This window comes from Arvicanthis niloticus, chromosome 1, assembly GCF_011762505.2.
Source record: "Arvicanthis niloticus isolate mArvNil1 chromosome 1, mArvNil1.pat.X, whole genome shotgun sequence".
NCBI lineage: Eukaryota > Metazoa > Chordata > Mammalia > Rodentia > Muridae > Arvicanthis > Arvicanthis niloticus.
Window position 1 is genome coordinate 6,141,385 of NC_047658.1, and position 18,018 is coordinate 6,159,402.

At 46.2% G+C, this 18,018-nt stretch overlaps 1 protein-coding gene and 1 long non-coding RNA gene across 3 annotated transcripts in view; one reads left to right on the plus strand and one right to left on the minus strand.

The window, feature by feature from the left end:
• Positions 1–7,045: 7,045 nt before the first annotated feature.
• On the minus strand, positions 7,046–14,209 carry LOC143441560 (uncharacterized). Its single transcript, XR_013109119.1, has 4 exons — positions 14,086–14,209; positions 12,437–12,541; positions 8,396–8,495; positions 7,046–7,184 (listed from the first exon to the last, which is right to left on the minus strand). It is a non-coding gene; the product is annotated as an uncharacterized LOC143441560 (long non-coding RNA).
• A 65-nt stretch (positions 14,210–14,274) lies between these two features.
• Positions 14,275–18,018, plus strand: part of Akt2 (AKT serine/threonine kinase 2) — a 50,652-nt gene continuing 46,908 nt past the window's right edge. Inside the window, exon 1 of one of the 2 annotated variants that reach the window (XM_076930475.1) lies at positions 14,275–14,453. The gene's annotated coding sequence lies outside the window, so the exon portion shown is untranslated. The remainder of the gene's footprint in view (positions 14,454–18,018) is intronic. The other variant, XM_034499557.2, reaches the window with a different exon arrangement.

An 18,018-nucleotide genomic window follows, 5' to 3' on the forward strand; every position in this document is an offset into this window, starting at 1 on the left:
GTGAAGCCATCTCCTCCCCTATAAGCTGCTGTGCCTGTCACTATGGCTTTCCCCATTGATGTCACCATTCTGCCACTCTACCTGTTGGTAGCTTGCTTTTATTTTGAGACAGGATCTCACTATGTAGCCCTAGCTTCCCTGGAACTTGCTATGTAGATCAGGCTGGCCTCAAACTCTGAAGAGACCGCTTGCCCCTGCCTCCTAAGCTCCCAAGTGCTGGGATTAAAGGCTTTCCCACCATCCCCAGCTGGCTTGCTGTCTTTTTTCTTTTCTTTTTTGTTTTTGTTTTTCAAGACAGGGTTTCTCTGTATAGCCCTGGCTGTCCTGGAAACCACTCTGTAGACCAGGCTGGCCTCAAACTCAGAAATTCTCCTGCCTCTGCCTCTCAAATTCTTTTTCTTTTTTCACGTTTTTTTCTTTCCTTCCTTCTTTTTTTTGAAACCCCAAGGTGGCTCAAACTTGCTATATAGTTGAGGAAGGAACGTCTTTCTTTACAAATAAATTTATTTTATGTGTATAAATATTTTGTTTCTGTGAATGTATTAGGCACATAAGTGCCTGATGCCCATGGAGACTTGGAAGAAGATATTGGATCTTCTGAGACTGAAGTTAAGGATAGTTGTGAGCCCTTTGTGGACTCTGGGAAATAAACTTTAGTCCCCTGCAAGCAACAAATGCTCCTACACACTGAGCCCGTGCTCTGTGTGTAGATCTTATCTTCTATCTATTCAGTGAGATTTCTGACATTAGAGGCCTGTGCCGCAATGCCAGGGTTTTATGTGTGTAGGAGGCTAGGTCCAGGCCTTATGTGAACATTCCATTAGCTTTCACCCCACCTCCAACCTCCCTTTTTTGAGACTGTGTTGCTGTGTCACACAGGTTAGCCTCAAACCCAAGATCTCTTGCCTCTTCCTCTGGAATGCCGCAGTTACAGATGTGAGCCTGTAACTCACAGCCCCTTAGATGTCGTGAGATTGTATTGCCCAAAGAAAAGCAGCCAGGTGTGGTTGGCCAGGACCACATTAGTTGTATGGTCAGAAGATTTTGAGGTGACATTATTGGGTGAATTGGGAATAAGAAGAGGCCATTTTTTAGAGTTCAGGAGAACATTCTGAGGGAAGGACTACCACAGGCCATGACCAGGAAGGTGGCTGGCTGGAAGAAGGCACGGCTGCTGGATAGGAGCAATAGCTATTGGCAGAGACAGGAGGATGAATGGGAAGAAGAGGGTGGGAGCAGTTCTAGTAGCTGTTAAGAGTAGCAGCATCCAGCGTAGTTGGCCATGTGTGTAATCCCAGCACTCAGGAGACTGAGGCTGGAGGATATCTGACTTCAAGATCAGCCTGGAATATATAGCACGATCTTGCCTCAAAAATGTAAAGATAAACAAAACAAAAGGAAACAGGGCTGGAGAGATGGCTCAGTGGTTAAGAGCACTGACTGCTCTTCCAGAGGTCCTGAGTTCAATTTCAAGTAACCACATGGTGGCTCACAGCCATCTGTAATGGGATCTGATGCCCTCTTCTGGTGTGTCTGAAGAGAGCAACAGTGTAATCCATATATATTAAATAAATAAGTCTTTAAAAAAAAGACACAACTCCCCCCCCCCCAAATACATAATGGTGCACACTTTTAAATTCAGCAGTTGGAAAGCAGAGACAAGAGAATCTCTGAGTTTGAGACCAGCCTGGTCTACATAGTGAGTTTGGGACAGCTAGAGCTATATAGTGAGATCCTGTCTCTGAAAAATAAAAACAGCCGGCCCTAGTAGCAAATGCCTTTAATCCCAGCACTTGGGAGGCAGAAGCAAGTTGAATCTCTCTGAGTTCCAGGCCAGCCTGATCTACAAAGCAAGTTCCAAGACAGCTAGGACTCTTAACACAGAGAAATCCTGTCTCAGAGTTGGGGACGGAGGAAAAGACAAGGGGCTGAAGAAACAGCTCAGTGGTTAACAGCATTGGCTGCTCTTCCAGAGAACCCAGGTTCTGTTCCCAACAACCACATGTGGCTCACAACCATCTGTAACTAAAGTTCCAGGGGATCTGGTACCCTCTTCTGGCTTATGAGGACACTAGGCATACACACGGGGCATAGACATTCATGTAGACAAGACACCCATACACATATGTGTATACATTATATACATATAAATAATGTTTATGTAAAAGGTAAAGGGAGAACTCAGAGGGAACCTTTTCTCCTCTTTCATATATTACATCCTGATCTGTTTCCCTCTAATCTCGGTTCTGTCTTCCTTTCCCCCCCAGATCCATTCTCCTCTGTTCCCCTTTAAAAGGGGGGGAGGAAGGCACCCCCAGGGATATCAGCCAAACATGACATAACCAATTACAGTAAGACAGACAAAAGCTCATATCAAGGCTGGATGAGGCAACCCAGTAGGAGGAAAAAGGTCCTAAGAGCAGGCAAAAGAGTCAGAGGCGCCCCCACTCCCTCTGTGAGGAATCCTACAGCGCCAAGCTACACAACCATAAGGTATATGCAGAGGACCTAGCTTAGACCCATATACCTGTGTTTGTTGCTTCAGTCTCTGTGAGTTCCTATGAGCCCTGGTTAGTTAATTCTGTGGGCCATGTTCTTGTGGTGTCTACCCCTCTGGCTCCTACCATACTTTCTCCCCCTTTTCTGTGGGGTTCCTCTGACTCTCCCTAGTGATTGGCTGTGGGTCTCTGCATTTGCTCATCAGCTGTTGGATGAAGCCTCTCTGATGACAGCTGGGCTCGGCACCAATCTGAGTCTAGCAGATCATCATTAGCAGCCATTTCATGGGACACCCCCCACCCCTCCAGTTGTGCTTGGTTCTATCCCATATCTCTGAGCTGCTCTGCGTCTGGTTCTTGTTCATCCAGCCCGGGCCAGGAGCGGGCTACAGTGTTAACTTTTTTGTTTGTTTTTCCTCTAATGATGGAGATGAAATCTAATGTTTCACACATGCTAACAGCGCTAACAAGTGTGACAGCTCTGTTGTTTTAAAATCTCCTTTTATTTAAACCTTTTCCTAATGCACACTCTGTTTTGTTTGTTTCATTCTGTAGCCTAGGCTGTCCCGGGCAGCTGAAGTTGACCTCGAGACTGAGGCTACCCTGCCACACACATACCTACTAGGACTTAGACTTAAGTGTGTGCATTCTAGGCGTGAGCCACCACACTTCATTAATGTTTTTGATTTGGAGGCTGTGAGTTTTTGATTGATTGATCGATCGATCGATTGATTGATTTTTCGAGACAGGGTTTCTCTGTGTAGCCCTGGCTGTCCTAGAACTCACTCTGTAGACCAGGCTGGCCTCGAACTCAGAAATCCGCCTGCCTCTGCCTCCCAAGTGCTGGGATTAAAGGCGTGCGCCACCACCGCCCGGCTTTTGTGGCCAATTTTTAATTATGTATGTATGTATTTATGTATGTATGTGTGTGTGTGTGTGTGTGTGTATGTATGTATGTATGTATGTATGTATGTGTGTTTATGTGTGAGATTGCTTATGTACATGAATATACTGTCTGCATAGGCCAGAAGAGGGAGGGCTTCAGGTCCCTAGGAGCCACAGTTCTAGGCAGTTGTGAACCACCCGATATGGGTGCTGGGCCCTCTACAAAACCACTCTTACCCACTGAACCATCTCTGTAGTCCCTCTTTTCTGTTGTTTTTTGTTTCTTGTTTTGTTTGTTTTTAAGACAGGGTTTTCTGAAGCCTAATTGCCCCCCTAAGTTGCTATGTAACTATATTAGTAATGATCCAGAAGTAATAGGATGAATATATATCTCTGGGATTTAAACCAGATCTTTTAGGATTTATTAGGATGACTTAGAGGCTGTGGTCCAGCTAGTTCAATAATGGCTGTCTACCATCGGAAGACATTCCCTTCCAAGGGAAGGGCCAGAGAAGAATCTGGTAGTGGTTCAGTTTACCAGGCTGGATGCATCAGCTGGTATACACTAGAATCCTAAAGAGTTTGGCTCTAATGCCAGTGAAGGGATGAACTTGCAAGCCAAAGTGAGAGCAAGCAAGCAGAGAGATGAAGCTCGCTTCTCCCGTGTCCTTTGTAAAGGATGCCGGCAGAAGCTATGGCCCAGATTAAAGGTTTATCTTCCTACCTCAAAAGATCTGGTTTAAAAATTGGTCTTTCCTGTTCAAATGGTTTAATTAAAAAAAAAAAATCCCTTAGCTTGGTAGTGGCAGAGCACGCCTTTAATTCCAGCTCTTAGGAGGCAAATACAGGAGGATCTCTGTGAGTTTGAGGCCAGCCTGGTCTACAGAGTGAGTTCTAAGACAGCCAGGGCTACACAGTGAAACCCTGTCTCGAAAAACAAAAAAAGAAACAAAACAAAAACAATGACAACAACAAACCTCCTTCATAGGCATGCCTAGCCTATGATTTTTAGTTATTTCCAGGTATAGTCAAAGTGACAGGAATAGCAGTTGCAGTGTCTGAGGCTGGCTTTGAACTCTTGTTCATCTGAGCCCACCTCCCAAGCGCTGGGATTATAGGCAGTGTGCTACCATGCCTGGCTTTATATTTCATAACTTTTTTTCCTGTGGTACTGGGGTTTGAGCCCAGGGCTTCACACATACTAGGCAAGCATACACTCTTTAATCAAGGAATACCGTGATGTCATGGTAACCTGGCCTCTGCAGAACAGCCCTGGGACTTGCTGCTAAAGCCACTTGGCACAGAGATGAGGAACCATTGTGGTTTGTGGTCCCAGCTCATGGGAAATGCTGGTCTGTTTTAGCTGGGGATCACTTTGATTTACCTTCTTCTAAACAGGAACTCATCTCAAGCCAGGGTAGTTTTCCGGACTGGCTAAAAACTGTCTACATGCAAATCCTTTGGCATGGCTTTAAATATGGCAGAGCACGGAAGCACTGTTGACTGAACCACAGCCATGAACCTGAGAGTCCATTTCCTCTGCTGTTGTCAGGCCCATCGATGGCATAGGTGCTGTAGACTTCACCCTCCATCCTTTATAGACCTGGTTACTGAGCAGGCAGTGTCAAGGATGTCCATTCGTCTGTTTGTCCTTCATCCTGGTGCTCCTTCACCTCCCTGATTCAAGCTTCGACTGCTTTCAGAGCTCAGTGGCGCCAGGCCCAGGGTAACCCTGACTAGTCTGCACTCTTCCTCCTCCTCCTGGCTGTCCTACTGAGCCTACCTCCTCCCGAGCCAGGCCTAGCACCTGGAGCTGGGTGCTCTTCAGGCTCAAACACAGTAACTCTCCAGGCTCTAGTCTCAAACTGCAGACAACTGTGGGTTAGTCAGTGGTGAGGTACAGGACCTTGGCCAGACTGTTTAGTTATACATGACTCTTGCCTTCTCCTTAAACGTTACCCTCATTTCAGCATCTGGAAGATGAACTTTGGGGGTGTTACTTCCTCATTTTGTTCCTTTTTTTCTCTTTCTTTCTTTCTTTCTTTCTTTCTTTCTTTTTTTCTTTCTATTCTGTGTTTTTGAGATAGGGTTTCTCTGTAGCCCTGGCTGTCCTGAAACTCCCTCAGTTATCCGTGCTGACCTTGAATTTTCCTCCTGCCTCTGCCTCCCGAGTGCTGGGATTAAAGACATGCACAGCCATGTCCATCCAACTACTATGTTCCGTTCTCAGTATAGCCATCTTGAATAAGTCCTTTTCTGCCTTTTAATGTTAAGAAGGAAAGGCTTTTGCAGCTGAAGGGATAGCTTGGTTAGAAAAGTATTTGCTACCTAAGCATGAGTTCAATTCCCAGCACCCCTCTACAAAGCCAGCAAGGTATATCCTTGTTATGTGAACACTAAAAAGAGGTAATCAGGGCTGGAGAGATGGCTCAGTGGTTAAGAGCACTGGCTGCACTTTCAGAGGTCCTGAGTTCAAATCCCAGCAACCACATGGTGGCTCACAACCATCTGTAATGAGATCTGATGCCCTCTTCTGGTGTGTCTGAAGACAGCTACAGTGTACTAATAAATAATAAATAAATAAATCTTTAAAAAAAAAAAAAGAGGTAATCAGATCCACCTAGTAAGGACTTACTGACCAGCCAGCCCAGCCTAATCAGTGACACCCAGGTCCCTGTGAGAGACTCAGGAATACACACACACACACACACACACACACACACACACACACAAATATACTTGTACATATGGCACACATACATAAAACCAACTTGGATAGTTCTGAGAAACACCTGATGTGGACCTCTGGCCTCTACACATACCTGCACAATCACTCTTCCATCTACATATAAAAGGAAAGCTTTGGTGCACAGCTGCAGGAGACTGCCCTATGCAGAGGGAGTGGGAAAGGTTTGGATGACTTCAGTGTGAGCAGTAACACAGCGCCGGACACTTGGGAAGAGGACAGCATATGCCCAAGTGTGGGTGTGGAGTCTCAAGAATCGTTCTTTTCATTTTGAGGCCTGCTCTTACTAGGTTGCTCCGGCTGACCTTGAACTTTCCAATGCCTTTCAGCTTCTCGAGTGGCTGTGACCATAAGAGCTAACCACCATGTCTGGCTTGCTTTGTTTTTGTTGAGTTCTGGGATGCCACACTGTCATATCTGGAGCTCCTGAGTGTCAGGCAGTTTTCTCAGCACTGCCCTCCCTCCCCATGAGGTAGACTGTTAGAGATCAATTAAAATTGAGCCTCAAAGGCTGACAAATACTGGTGATGTCAGATTCCTGGGGATGCCTTTTCACATTTGCCAGTAAAGGGTTCACACCCGTGTTCTCCTTGACTATCAACCCTTTATTCAACTTGAGAGAGACCTTGTCTTAGAATAACCCAACTGGGTAAGGTATTTCATACGTATAGCTCCACTGGCCCGCAAGCACAGCGGGATTGCTGAGCTTGGGATCAGCCTGGGCTGAGTGAATGTCAGTGAGATCCTGTTTTGAAAAAACAAAATGAAATAGTGTTACGGGACTTTTCGTGGCACGATAGGAGCAATTGTCTGTTCACCCCAGATGGGGTCCAAGAGACAGACCAAAGTAGGATTCCACCAAAATCCAATTTAGTGAACCAAGAAGTTTATTGGAGCTTCTTATAGGAGCATGGGTGATAACTCTCGAAATCTGAATTACTGGAGTTCTCTGTACTCTTATTCACCTCAGCTGGTGTCTCTTCTCAGCAGTCAAGGAGCCTTGTGAACGTCCTGAAGTGAGTTGCATTTACTTTCTCTTAATTGGGTAGAAATTGCTAGAGAAATCAGAGCACACGAAAGAGACAGAATGAGAGAGAACAGCTCTCTGTGTGTGTGTGTGTGTGTGTGTGTGTGCGCACGTGTGTTAGGGAGCTTGTGTAGTAAACACAAGGCACAATCCCCAGCACTACAAAATAAAACCGGATCTCTGGTAGTTTCTTAATGTGTGTAATCGGAATACTATAAAGACATTCACGTTCACAAAAGGCCAAATTCTGTCTACTGCACCTGAGCAGTAGTTCTCAACCTGCAGGCCATGAACCCTTGGGGGTTGTCAAATGACCCTTTCACAGGGGTCACCTAAGACCATCAGAAAAGAAGCTACATTACGATTCCTAACAGTAGCAAAATTACAGTTATGAAGTAGCAATGAAAATAACTTTATGGTTGGGGAGGGGAGGTCCCCACAGCATGAGGAACTGTATTAAAGTGTCGCAGCAGTAGGAGGGTGAAAGCTGTTCTAGAGGCACAGTCAGGTGTGAGCTGCTGGAAGCCTCCTGAGGCTGAGCGTGGCAACATTGCCTTTGATCTTCAAGATCTTCAACCCCTACCCCATGTCACCATTACAGCTCGCTCGATCTCTCTTCCTTTCTTTCTTTCTTTCTTTCTTTCTTTCTTTCTTTCTTTCTTTTTTTTTTTTTTTTTTTGTTGTTGTTTGTTTTTTAAACCAGGTGTCAAGATTCAAGACCTCAAACTTTGCATGTAAGCAGAGCATGGCTTTGAATTCCTTGATTCTCCAGATACAACCAGAGTGGTTGGGATTATAGGCATGCCGCCATCACACCTGGTTTCCATGATGCTTGACAGCAAACCTAGGGCGTCATGCATCTTGGCATGTAGTCTACCAACTGAGCTATAACTCCAGCCCTTCCATTTTGGATCTGAAACCTGGCAAGGGCCAGGCAAGGACAGCGTCCTAGGCAACTGCTGCTGTTACTGCTGTCTGCTTGTTTTTGTTTTGTTTTGTTTTCTTCTTCCTTTTTTATGTGTGCATGTCCCCACTGTTGTGGATGAAGAGAGGAATTTCCTCCTATATTTCTTCCTAACTCCACAGCAGCTACAGCCTCAGTTCTTGGGCTCCTAAAGGAGCACTCCCACGGATGCAGCCACCAGGTAGTCAAGTTTGTTTAAGTAGGTAAGTGAACAAAACCAGCATGCTCAAGGTGTGGAACGGAGGGCTCAGTTAGCAGAGGGGCAACAGCCTCACCTGCCTCTTGAGTTTCACCGTCAAAGTCTGGGTCCACCATTTCTCTTCCCTTGCCCGGGGTGACTGCCTTCTTAGAAGGTATCTTTATCCAGTATTCAGTCTATTAGAATTGCAATAATTAGAAAATGCAAGAAGAGTTACAAAGATGTAAATAGCATGAAGGTGAGAAGTTTATGGGGAGAAAGGGCAATGGTGTTTGGTGTGAGGTCCCTCAGTGGGGAGTAGTTTCTTGGGAATTGGCCAAAGCCTGCTGAGATAGACTTAGTCCTTTTTCTATGAGTCCTGCCCTTCTTATCTGTCAAACTGGATTGTCTTCTCTAATGACCTTGATATTCCTTTTAACTCGGCTTTAACTTTTACACAGAGAAACCTTGGTTTGAAAAACCAATAAAAAGTTTTGGGGTTGGGGACTTAGCTCAGTGGTAGAGCGCTTGCTAGGTCCTGGGTTTAGTCCTCAGCTCTGGAAAAAAAAAAGTTCCATCTATCAGTCTTTGCACACACCTTTAATCTCAGCACTTGGGAGGCAGAGGCAGATGGATTTCTGAGTTTGAGGCCAGCCTGGTCTACAGAGTGAGTTCCAGGACAGCCAGGGCTACACAGAGAAACCCTGTCTTGAAAAAAAAAAAAAGTAGTAATTATTTGTGGGTGAGAGTGGGTGTGCGGTGTGGTGTGTATGTGCAATATGTATGCATGCCTGTGCCCCAGGCTGGGATAAAAGGCATACATTACCATACCTAGTTAAATTTTTTATTTTTAAAGATTTATTTATTACATGTTTGTGTGTATACATATATGAATACCTATGGAGGCCATAAAGGCATTTTCTCCCCTGGAGCTGGAGTTACAGATGGTTGTGAGCTGTAGTGTGGGTGCTGGGAAGCAAACCTAGGTCCTCTGCAAGAGCCACAAATACTCTTCACCCCCAGCCACCCCTGCCAGTTTTATTGATTTGGTATTTTTTTAAATGGAGTCTCGTTGTGTAAAAAGCAAAGTATCTTGTCTCTGTTTTACCTCATGCTGGAAGTAGTTTTGTGTTAGTATACTCAGCTGAGTAGTTTCAGAGTTACCAAAAAATTGCCAGGGTAGTCTCCCACACCCAGTTTTCCTTTCATTAGTATTTTAAACCAGTAACAAGTAACAACTGTTACAGTATTTGTTCCAGTGTATCAATGATCTAGGTTTTAATCAAAACCCAGTTTACTCCAGTGACCTATTCTTGATGTCCTCTTCATAGTCTTCAGTAGAGTTTTGGCAAGGGTAGGTAAGCTTGCTCTGTAGTGGCAGTTAGACTTGACCTCTGACCCTTTTGTTCTCCTTTGCAAATTCTGGGATCTGGGTGTGTAGCCACACCTAGCTTTCTTGGCTCTGGCCAGTATCATGTTATCTCTGTGTTGTTAAATCGGACCTGAAGCTGACAGAATTTCACGTTAGTTTGACCCCTCTGCTTCTGCCTCTGGTCTGTAGCAGTTTTTTGTGTGTGTGTGTTTCCCTGACAACCCTTAGAAGGGTTTTTGTTTTGTTTAAGACAGGTCTTAATGTAGCTGTGGCTGGTCTTGAACTTTTGATCTTGCCTCCTCTTCTTAAACCCAGTTTATGTGGTACTGAAAATAGAACTCTGGTCCTTAGGCAAATAATTTATCAACTGAGCTGGATCACAGCCCTTGAAAGGGGTGTGTGCTTGTGTGTGTGCACGTATTTGAGACTGGCTACCATGCCCATTTCACATACATCATTTAGATGTCATATAAAGCCTTTCTTTCATCCAGCAAGTGTTCAGAATAACACCACAAATGTCCCTTAAGTTTCCATAGAAAAAGTTGTAAGCCGTCCAGTTGCAGTAGGAATGTCCAGCTCTTATGGTGCCATCTTGTGGCAAGAGCATAGATATAACTAATACATTTCCTTACTGGGTAAGCAGTTGATTCTTTTTAGGGGGAGGGGCAGAGTTTGCAACAGGGTATCAATAGGACTCTTTTTGAGAAGAGGTCACTGGGTAGTGCTAACTGCCCTGGAACTCACTAGATAGTTTTTGTTTATTTTGGTTTGGTTTGTAAAAACTGGGTGCAGTGGTCCAGAACTTGAGTTGTTGAGGTAGGAGGACTATCAAGAGTTAGCGGCCAGGTGGGGCATGGTAGTGCACACCTTTAATCCTAGCACTTGGGAGACAGAAGGAAGAAGATCTCTGAGTTCAAGACCAGTCTGATCTATATATTAAGTTCCAGGTCAGCCAGGACTACATAATAAGATACACTATTTTCAACTATTTTAAATTTTTTAATTAATTTTTTTTTACTTTTATCTGCATTTCTTTTATGCTGAATTTATTCCCAGGCTGTACATTTTTGTTTCTTCAGGGATATCTTTTTCTTCTGTGCAGCCTCCTCTTCTGGCTTTGGAACAATTTGTTTTTTACAGTAAGGATCATCTCAATGTGGCAGGGCGAGCTCATGGACAGGTTAATCCGGCCATGAGCTCTGTAGGTTTGTCAGCACATCTTAGGTGCCTTGTTCACCTGGATGTGTTCAATGACTAGAGAGCTCACATCGAAACCCCTAAGTTCATGACTACTCTCTGCATTGGTAAGCATGTGCTGTAAAACCCAGCACTTTATTTTGGCCACTGACCCTGTGTCCAGCCCCACTGTTTGGCCTGGAGTACCTTCACTCCACAATTATGCCATATTGCTTCTTTAAAGTGACATCCTTCAGACACTTGGTGACTTCCCAGATACGCATTCCTCGATGGCCTGGAAGTTTCACCAGTGCTCTTAAACTGAACCCAAAGATTTGAACCTCTTGATTCGAATGATTTTGTAGGAGTCTCTGGGTCAATAGAGTAGCAAACCATCTCCACAGATCATCTCAGAACACTTACAGGAAGAACCATTTTATTTCTTAAAAATAATCTGGAGTCTCTTAGTTTGATTTTTTTTGTTTGTTTGTTTGTTTTTTGGTTTTTTCAAGACAGGGTTTCTCTGTGTAGCCCTGGCTGTCCTGGAACTCACTCTGTAGACCAGGCTGGCCTCGAACTCAGAAATCCACCTGCCTCTGCCTCCCAAGTGCTGGGATTAAAGGCGTGCACTACCACTGCCCGGCTTCTTAGTTTGATTTATGTATCTGAGTATTTTGTCTGTGTGTCTATCATGTGCATGCCTGGTGCTCTCAGAGATCAGAAGAGAGTTGTAAACTGGTATGTGGGTGCTAGAAACAGAACCAAGGTTATCTGCAAGAGCAACAAGTGTTCTTAACTTGTGACAGGATCTCAGTGTAGCCCTGGCTTGGCTGGAACTCCCAGGGATCCACCTGCCTCTGCCTCCCAAGGGTTTAGATTAAAGATTAATTGTACTTTAGAGTGTGTATTTGTGTACCATGGTGTACTTGTGAGATCAGAGAACAATTCGAGGGAGTCTGTTCTCTCTTTCAACCATCTTAGTCCCAAGGATTAAATTCAGATTATTAGGCTTGGCAAACAGGTATGTATACCTGCTGAGCCATCTTGTGAGCCCCTCATTCTCCTTCTGATAATGTAAATTGGATGTTAGTAATATTATCTCCCTGGGCATAGTGGCACCTGCCTGTAATCCAAATGCTTGCCGTAGCTGGCATAGGAGGATTTCCATGAGCTCAAGGCCAGTCAGGGCTATGTGGATTTCCCTCAAAACTAAAACATTCCCTCTGCTCACAGAAAAACAAACAAACAAAAAAATGGTACGTGGGAGCCAGGAACTGAACTTAAGTCCTCTGGAGGAGCAGGGAGTGTTCTTAACTGCTAAGCCACTTATTAGTCTTGAAATATAATAATAATAATAATAATAATAATAATAATAATAATAATAATAATAAAAAAAAAAGCATACGGCTCTTGCAAGGACTTGAGTCCAGTTCTGAGCTCTCGCATAGGGCTGACTGTAACTGTCAGAAGCTCTAGCTCTAGGCTAACTGATGCCCTCTTCTCTGGTTTCTCAAAGTATTTGCACTCACATGCATCACCCCCATCCCCAATAATTAAATGAAACCTTGAAATTTTGAGGTAGGGTCTTACTATGAATCCCAGTCCGACATGGAACTCTTAGTCCTCTTGCTTCAGGATCAGCAGAGGTGAGTTACAGGCATGCAACCTGTATTCCTTTCTTCTGTGAGCGGTTTCCTGTGATGTTAAGTTGTACATGGGCTCAAGTTACTCCATATGAAAAATTATAAGTCCCACATTTATTTAGATTGTATTATGTGCAGATGACATTAATATTTTAAAGCCATAGTTCAATAAGAACTGTTTCCATAAAATAATCTAAGACTGTTTTAGTTTTTTTTGTTTGTTTGTTTGTTTTTTGTTTTTCGAGACCGGGTTTCTCTGTGTAGTCCTGGCTGTCCTGGAACTCACTCTGTAGACCAGGCTGGCCTCGAACTCAGAAATCCGCCTGCCTTTGCCTCCCAAGTGCTGGGATTAAAGGCAGGCGCCACCACCGCCCGGCCTGTTTTAGTTTTGAAGACATAAATACAGAAGTCAGCCTATAGTTACAGAGAGGACATTCTAATGTGGGGTTATGTGGCTCAAAGCTTGAGCACAGCTTTTGTTTGTTTGTTTTATTATTTTTTGTTTGTTTGTTTTTTGTTTTAGACAAGGTTTAGCTGGCTTGGAACTTTTGCAGCAATCCCCCTGCCCCAGCCTCCCAAGTGATGCAATAACAGACCCGTCACCATACACTGCTTTGTGCTCAACCTTTACCAACTCCAGTTTTGGGCCTCTATAAGCATCTAGGAGCCTGGCCCTGGCAACACAGGCCTTTAATCCCAGTGCTCAGGAGAAAGAGGCTCTGACTTCCAGACAGCCTGGTCTACAGGCGAATTTCAGGACAGCCAGGGCTACACAGTGAAACCCTATCTCAAAAAATAAACAAAAAGAATAATAATAAAAAGGTAAGGCTGGTGAGATCGCTGAGCCGTTAAAAAAGAGCACTCACAGCCGGGCAGTGATGGCGCACGCCTTTAATCCCAGCACTTGGGAGGCAGAGGCAGGTGGATTTCTGAGTTCGAGGCCTGGTCTACAGAGTGAGTCCAGGACAGCCAGAGAAACCCTGTCTCGGGAAAAAAAAAGTTGAAAAAAAAAAAAAAAAGAGCACTCACTAGCTGCTCTTCCAGAGGTCCTGAGTTCAAGCCTCAGAAACCACATGGTGGCTCACTTCCATGTATAAAGGGATCCGATGCCCTCTTCTGGCCTGCAGATCCGAGCACTCATACATTAAATAAATAATTTTTTAAAAAAAAGTTTAGAACAGTGTTTCTCACCCTACCTAATGTTGTGACTCTTTAATACAATTCCTTATGTGGTGACCCCCAAACATAATATTATTTTTGTTGTCACTTCATAACTGTAATTTTGCTAAGAATAGCAAATTAATCATAATATAAATATCTAAGCTTTCCGATTGTCTTAGGCAACCCCTGTGAGAGGGTAGATTGACTCCCAGATTAAGAACTCCCCAGGTTAAGAACCGCTGGTCTAGGAATTAGGAACACAGGAAAAAGAAGGGTAAAACAAGATCAAAGCGTATGTAAATAAAGCCCTTTGACTGCCGGGAAGTAATCACTTGCGCCTTCGGGGAAAGCCAACTTGTTGGTGTTCTACTGCGCATGTGTAATGCTCTCCCTTCAGCTCAGAACGAGGCTCTTAAAAAAAAAAAAAAAAGTTACCATGAAGGGCGTTGCCTAATGTACGCAGGCGCGATGCGGTGAGCTTGCCGCCTCCTTGTCCCTGCGCTTGCGGTCTGATGTTTTCTGAGGCCATTCCCTTGTCTACCTACGTCAGTTCCTGTTTGTGGCTGGAAAAGGCGGTATTTCCGGCCAGCGGGTGGGAGGGGGCTGTGAGCGGGGGCTGGGGGGAGGGGGCGGGGGGGCCGTGCTGCGCGAGCCGTTGGGCCTGACTCTGAGAAGGCGTCGCCGCCGCCAGCACTGCCGCGGTTGCTGCCGCCAGTTAATAAATAAGGAGCGGGAACGAGCTCGGCGCGGCGATGGGCGGGGGTAGAGCCCCGCCGGAGAGGCTGGGCGGCCGCCGGTGACAGGTGAGTACGCCAGCGCGTGTCCCCAAGCGCCCTCCCCTCCGCGATGGTCGCGTCCTGGCCCCCCGTGGGGCCTCGCTGGGCCGTACCACACGTGCCGGCCGGGCGGGGGCCACGGACCTGGAGGCTCCCCCCCTTTCCGGAACTAAGTGGGGGCGGCTGCTGCGGGGCTGGGGGACAAGCCCAGAGGGACGTGGAGCGGGTGCCGCGGTCCATACCACTGCGGCGGCGGGGGGAGCTCTCTCAGAGTGTGCCGGCCAGGGTCTGCCCTCGGGGGATATCGGGGGAGACAGCTCCTCTGCCGTGCCAGCCTGTCCAGCTTTTGAGGCTCGCACCGTGTCAAGTGTAGAGGGCTGTGCCGCTTGGGTGCTTCGGGAGCCGTTCCTATAGTGCACTTAGAGGGATGGGAGCCTCTGGAGACAGGGGTCTGTACCCAGGGTGGCCACGTTGGGGCAGTCAGGGTAGTACCACCTAGGCACGAGAGCGCTGTCTTCAGTACTTAGAGGGCAGGGTCGGGAGGAGGGCTGCGATGTTTATCTTATTTGAGGCACAGGGTGTTGGGAGGCTGGAGTGAGTGTTAAGGGGCGTACTTTTAGGGGTGTGATACTGAGTGGGCGAAGAGCGCTTTTCTCTTCCTGTAATATGCAGAGGTGGGCGTTTACACTCGGCTCACCCTTTATTGAACTTCTTAATGACTTTGGGGAAAACGGGATCCTTACTGGGCTGCTTTTTATCACAGGGCTGTTCGCTTTCCATTCTTCACTCCAGAACCCTCTCAGATTATTTCTCTTTAAGGTGTGTGGGACATCCTTTGGCAAGTTCTTTGCTTCCGGGGGCGGAGATGTGTCTTAGAAGTCACTGAAGTTTTCTGATCTCTAGTCTGGCTCCCTATTAGGAAAGGGAGGGGCTATCGGGCTTGGATAAGGAGAGGTGCCTCTGGACCTGCTTGTCACCTTTTGGGCGGACGGTGTGTTTTAAGGGACAGCTCTCCAGAGCAAGACGACCGGGGGACATCTTTATTCTCAGAATTTGGGGCCCCTGTTTCTCTCATTTGGAGAACTTTTGGGGCCTGATGACAGGCCTCCCTCTGCTAGAAAAACATAGGGTTCGGGTCAGGCTGATTTTTAGCCTGTTAACTATTCCCTCCCCAGAGATGCAGGCGAGAGTTCAGGTACTGCCTGCTGTGGTGGACATGGATTTGAAGGGGCCTATACCAGCCCTGCCCACGTTTCCATCCCTGGCCACGTGGCTGCTTGTGCCTCCCTGCTACCAGCTCAATCTAGAGTCCTGTTTACGCTCCTAGAGTTGAGTGATAACAGTTGGCCTCTTGGTGAGGTTGAGTGCTGTTTTTCCAGCTGTTCTCTCTGCAGAGGCCAAGGGGACGTGGAGGAGAGGCACTTTATCCAGCTTGGTCTGGCCGAGGGAGAAAGGCTACTTAGCAGTGTTTGGAACTGTCTTAGGCTCCTCACAGACCTAGCTGTTCATTGTGGTCCCTAAGCAGGGAACCCTAGAAGTGTGTGGCCAGTGTCCTTGCTCCTTAGGCCAGCTTGTGATTGTGGCTTGCCCTGTAACCTTTGTCCTAGGTCTAAATTTCCTGGAAGATTGGCTGCAGTCCCTGATTGACCTAGCTGACCAGTCTGGTGATATGGTCAATGGAACAGACAGTAGCCATTGGTCTACAGCATTGGTGTCTATGCTGACTGACTTCAGTGCCACATGGTTCCCAAAGAAAAAGGTCCAGGCGGTGCGTGTTCTCTAGGGTTTTCCTCCACCAGGGATGTGCTTCTCTAGTCCTCTCAGTAGCTTTTAGAGGCTTTGCCTGGTAGAGTTAACAGGAGCAATAAAAGTAATGACCGTGAAATTGATGGCTGACCTGCTCAGTGCGTGCAGTGTGCCCGCACACTGTGTAGGATGCCCTTTATTCTAGAGCAGCAGACTGTTATCATGCTCTCCTTTGAGAGAAACTTGAGTCACAGGGCCCCACCATTTCAAGTGATAGTGGCTAGCATGTGCCATTGAGTATTCCCATCATGCGGTGGACGTGATAGGCCTTTTGAACATGGCTTCATGTAAGTCTCAAATACTATAGTTGTGTGTCTGTCGTTTGGTCTACTTTATAGAGTCCCAATAGTGAGGTAGAAATGTTATGCCCAGGTCACAGGTAAGGCAACCAAGGCACTGAGCCATGGTGGCTTCTGTTTGTGACTAAATACTCTGTGCCCAGCCTTAGGCTTGTGGCTTTACATAGTGTTTATTTCCTTTTGTTTAAGCAAACCAGAAGTTGAAGCCTGCAGGAGAAGGTGCTTTTTTTCCAGGTCTGTATCAGACCCCTTGCAGCCAGGCTGGGATTTAGACACAGATTATATACACCCTGGTACCATACTTTGTTCAAGAGGTCCCAGACTGTAGTGCTCTCTGCCCATTTCACTCTGTTCTGGGTATCTGCTTTCTTCCCTAGGCTGGGGTGATCTGAGTGTTCCTGTGCTTGACAGTTTCAGCATTTCATGTTTTTCTGGAGAAACTTGAGGACAGAACTGAATTAGACATCTTTTAGCCCTGAGTACATGTGTGTTGGGGACAGGAGGAGCTAGCAGGAGAGCCATTCGGTGAGATGGTGAGAGCTGCTATGGACCCCAGTTAGAGGCAGGATGAGGATGAGCTCTTCTGGCTGTGTGGTTGGGGCCACAGTGTTCACCTACATGCAGTGGACTCTGAAAGGCACCCACCTCCAGCTGCTGTGAGGAGCTGATAGGAAGCTTCTACTATGGTGCCAAGCCATGGAAGTCTCTGCAGACACTCAGAACCTGTCATAGGACTGAGGCACCTGCCTTATTCATCCCTTACTTTCAATTCTGTTAGGTATCTAGGGATCCAACTCTGTCCAGTCTCCATCCAGACATTCAATGTCCTGGTTCCCGGCTTCTGTAAAGAGTTATGTTGGGCTGACAAGATGGTTCAGTGGGTAAAGACATTGCTATGTAGGCCTTGCAACCTGTGTTCAATTCTCAGAATCCATACAAAGGTGGAAGGTGAGAACCAACTCCACAGTTTCCTCTGTCCTACACATGCATGTCATAGCATGCCCCCAATTATGCACACGTACATACACAATAATAAATACAATTCTCAAAAAGGCCATGGTGTAGTGCTAAGCACTGAGTTCAAATCCAGCCCTCCAGGTGCTAGTTGTGTAGCTTTGAATGGGTAGTTCAGCCTTCTTGAAGCCCGAGGGAGTCCAGGGAGGTGATGCCTTCCTTAGGTGTCAACAGGGAATCCTAGATACTTCAGCCTCTTCTGTGTTTGACACGAGTGATAAACAGGTGTGTGCTCAGTGTGACCTAGCAAACTGTAATTCACTCACTGCTGCTGGACGCTGGGCCCTAGCCAGTTTTTAGAAGTTTGTCAGAGGATATCAGGAGGAAAGTAGGGCTGAGGTTAGCCTCTTTCTCAGATACAGAGACAAGGTGGCATACAGTAAAGTAAGCTAACAAGTGCATCTTGGTACAAATTGTAGATCCTTCTGACATTCCAGATTTAGTTCATACCTTTGTTTCGTGTGCTTTTTCTA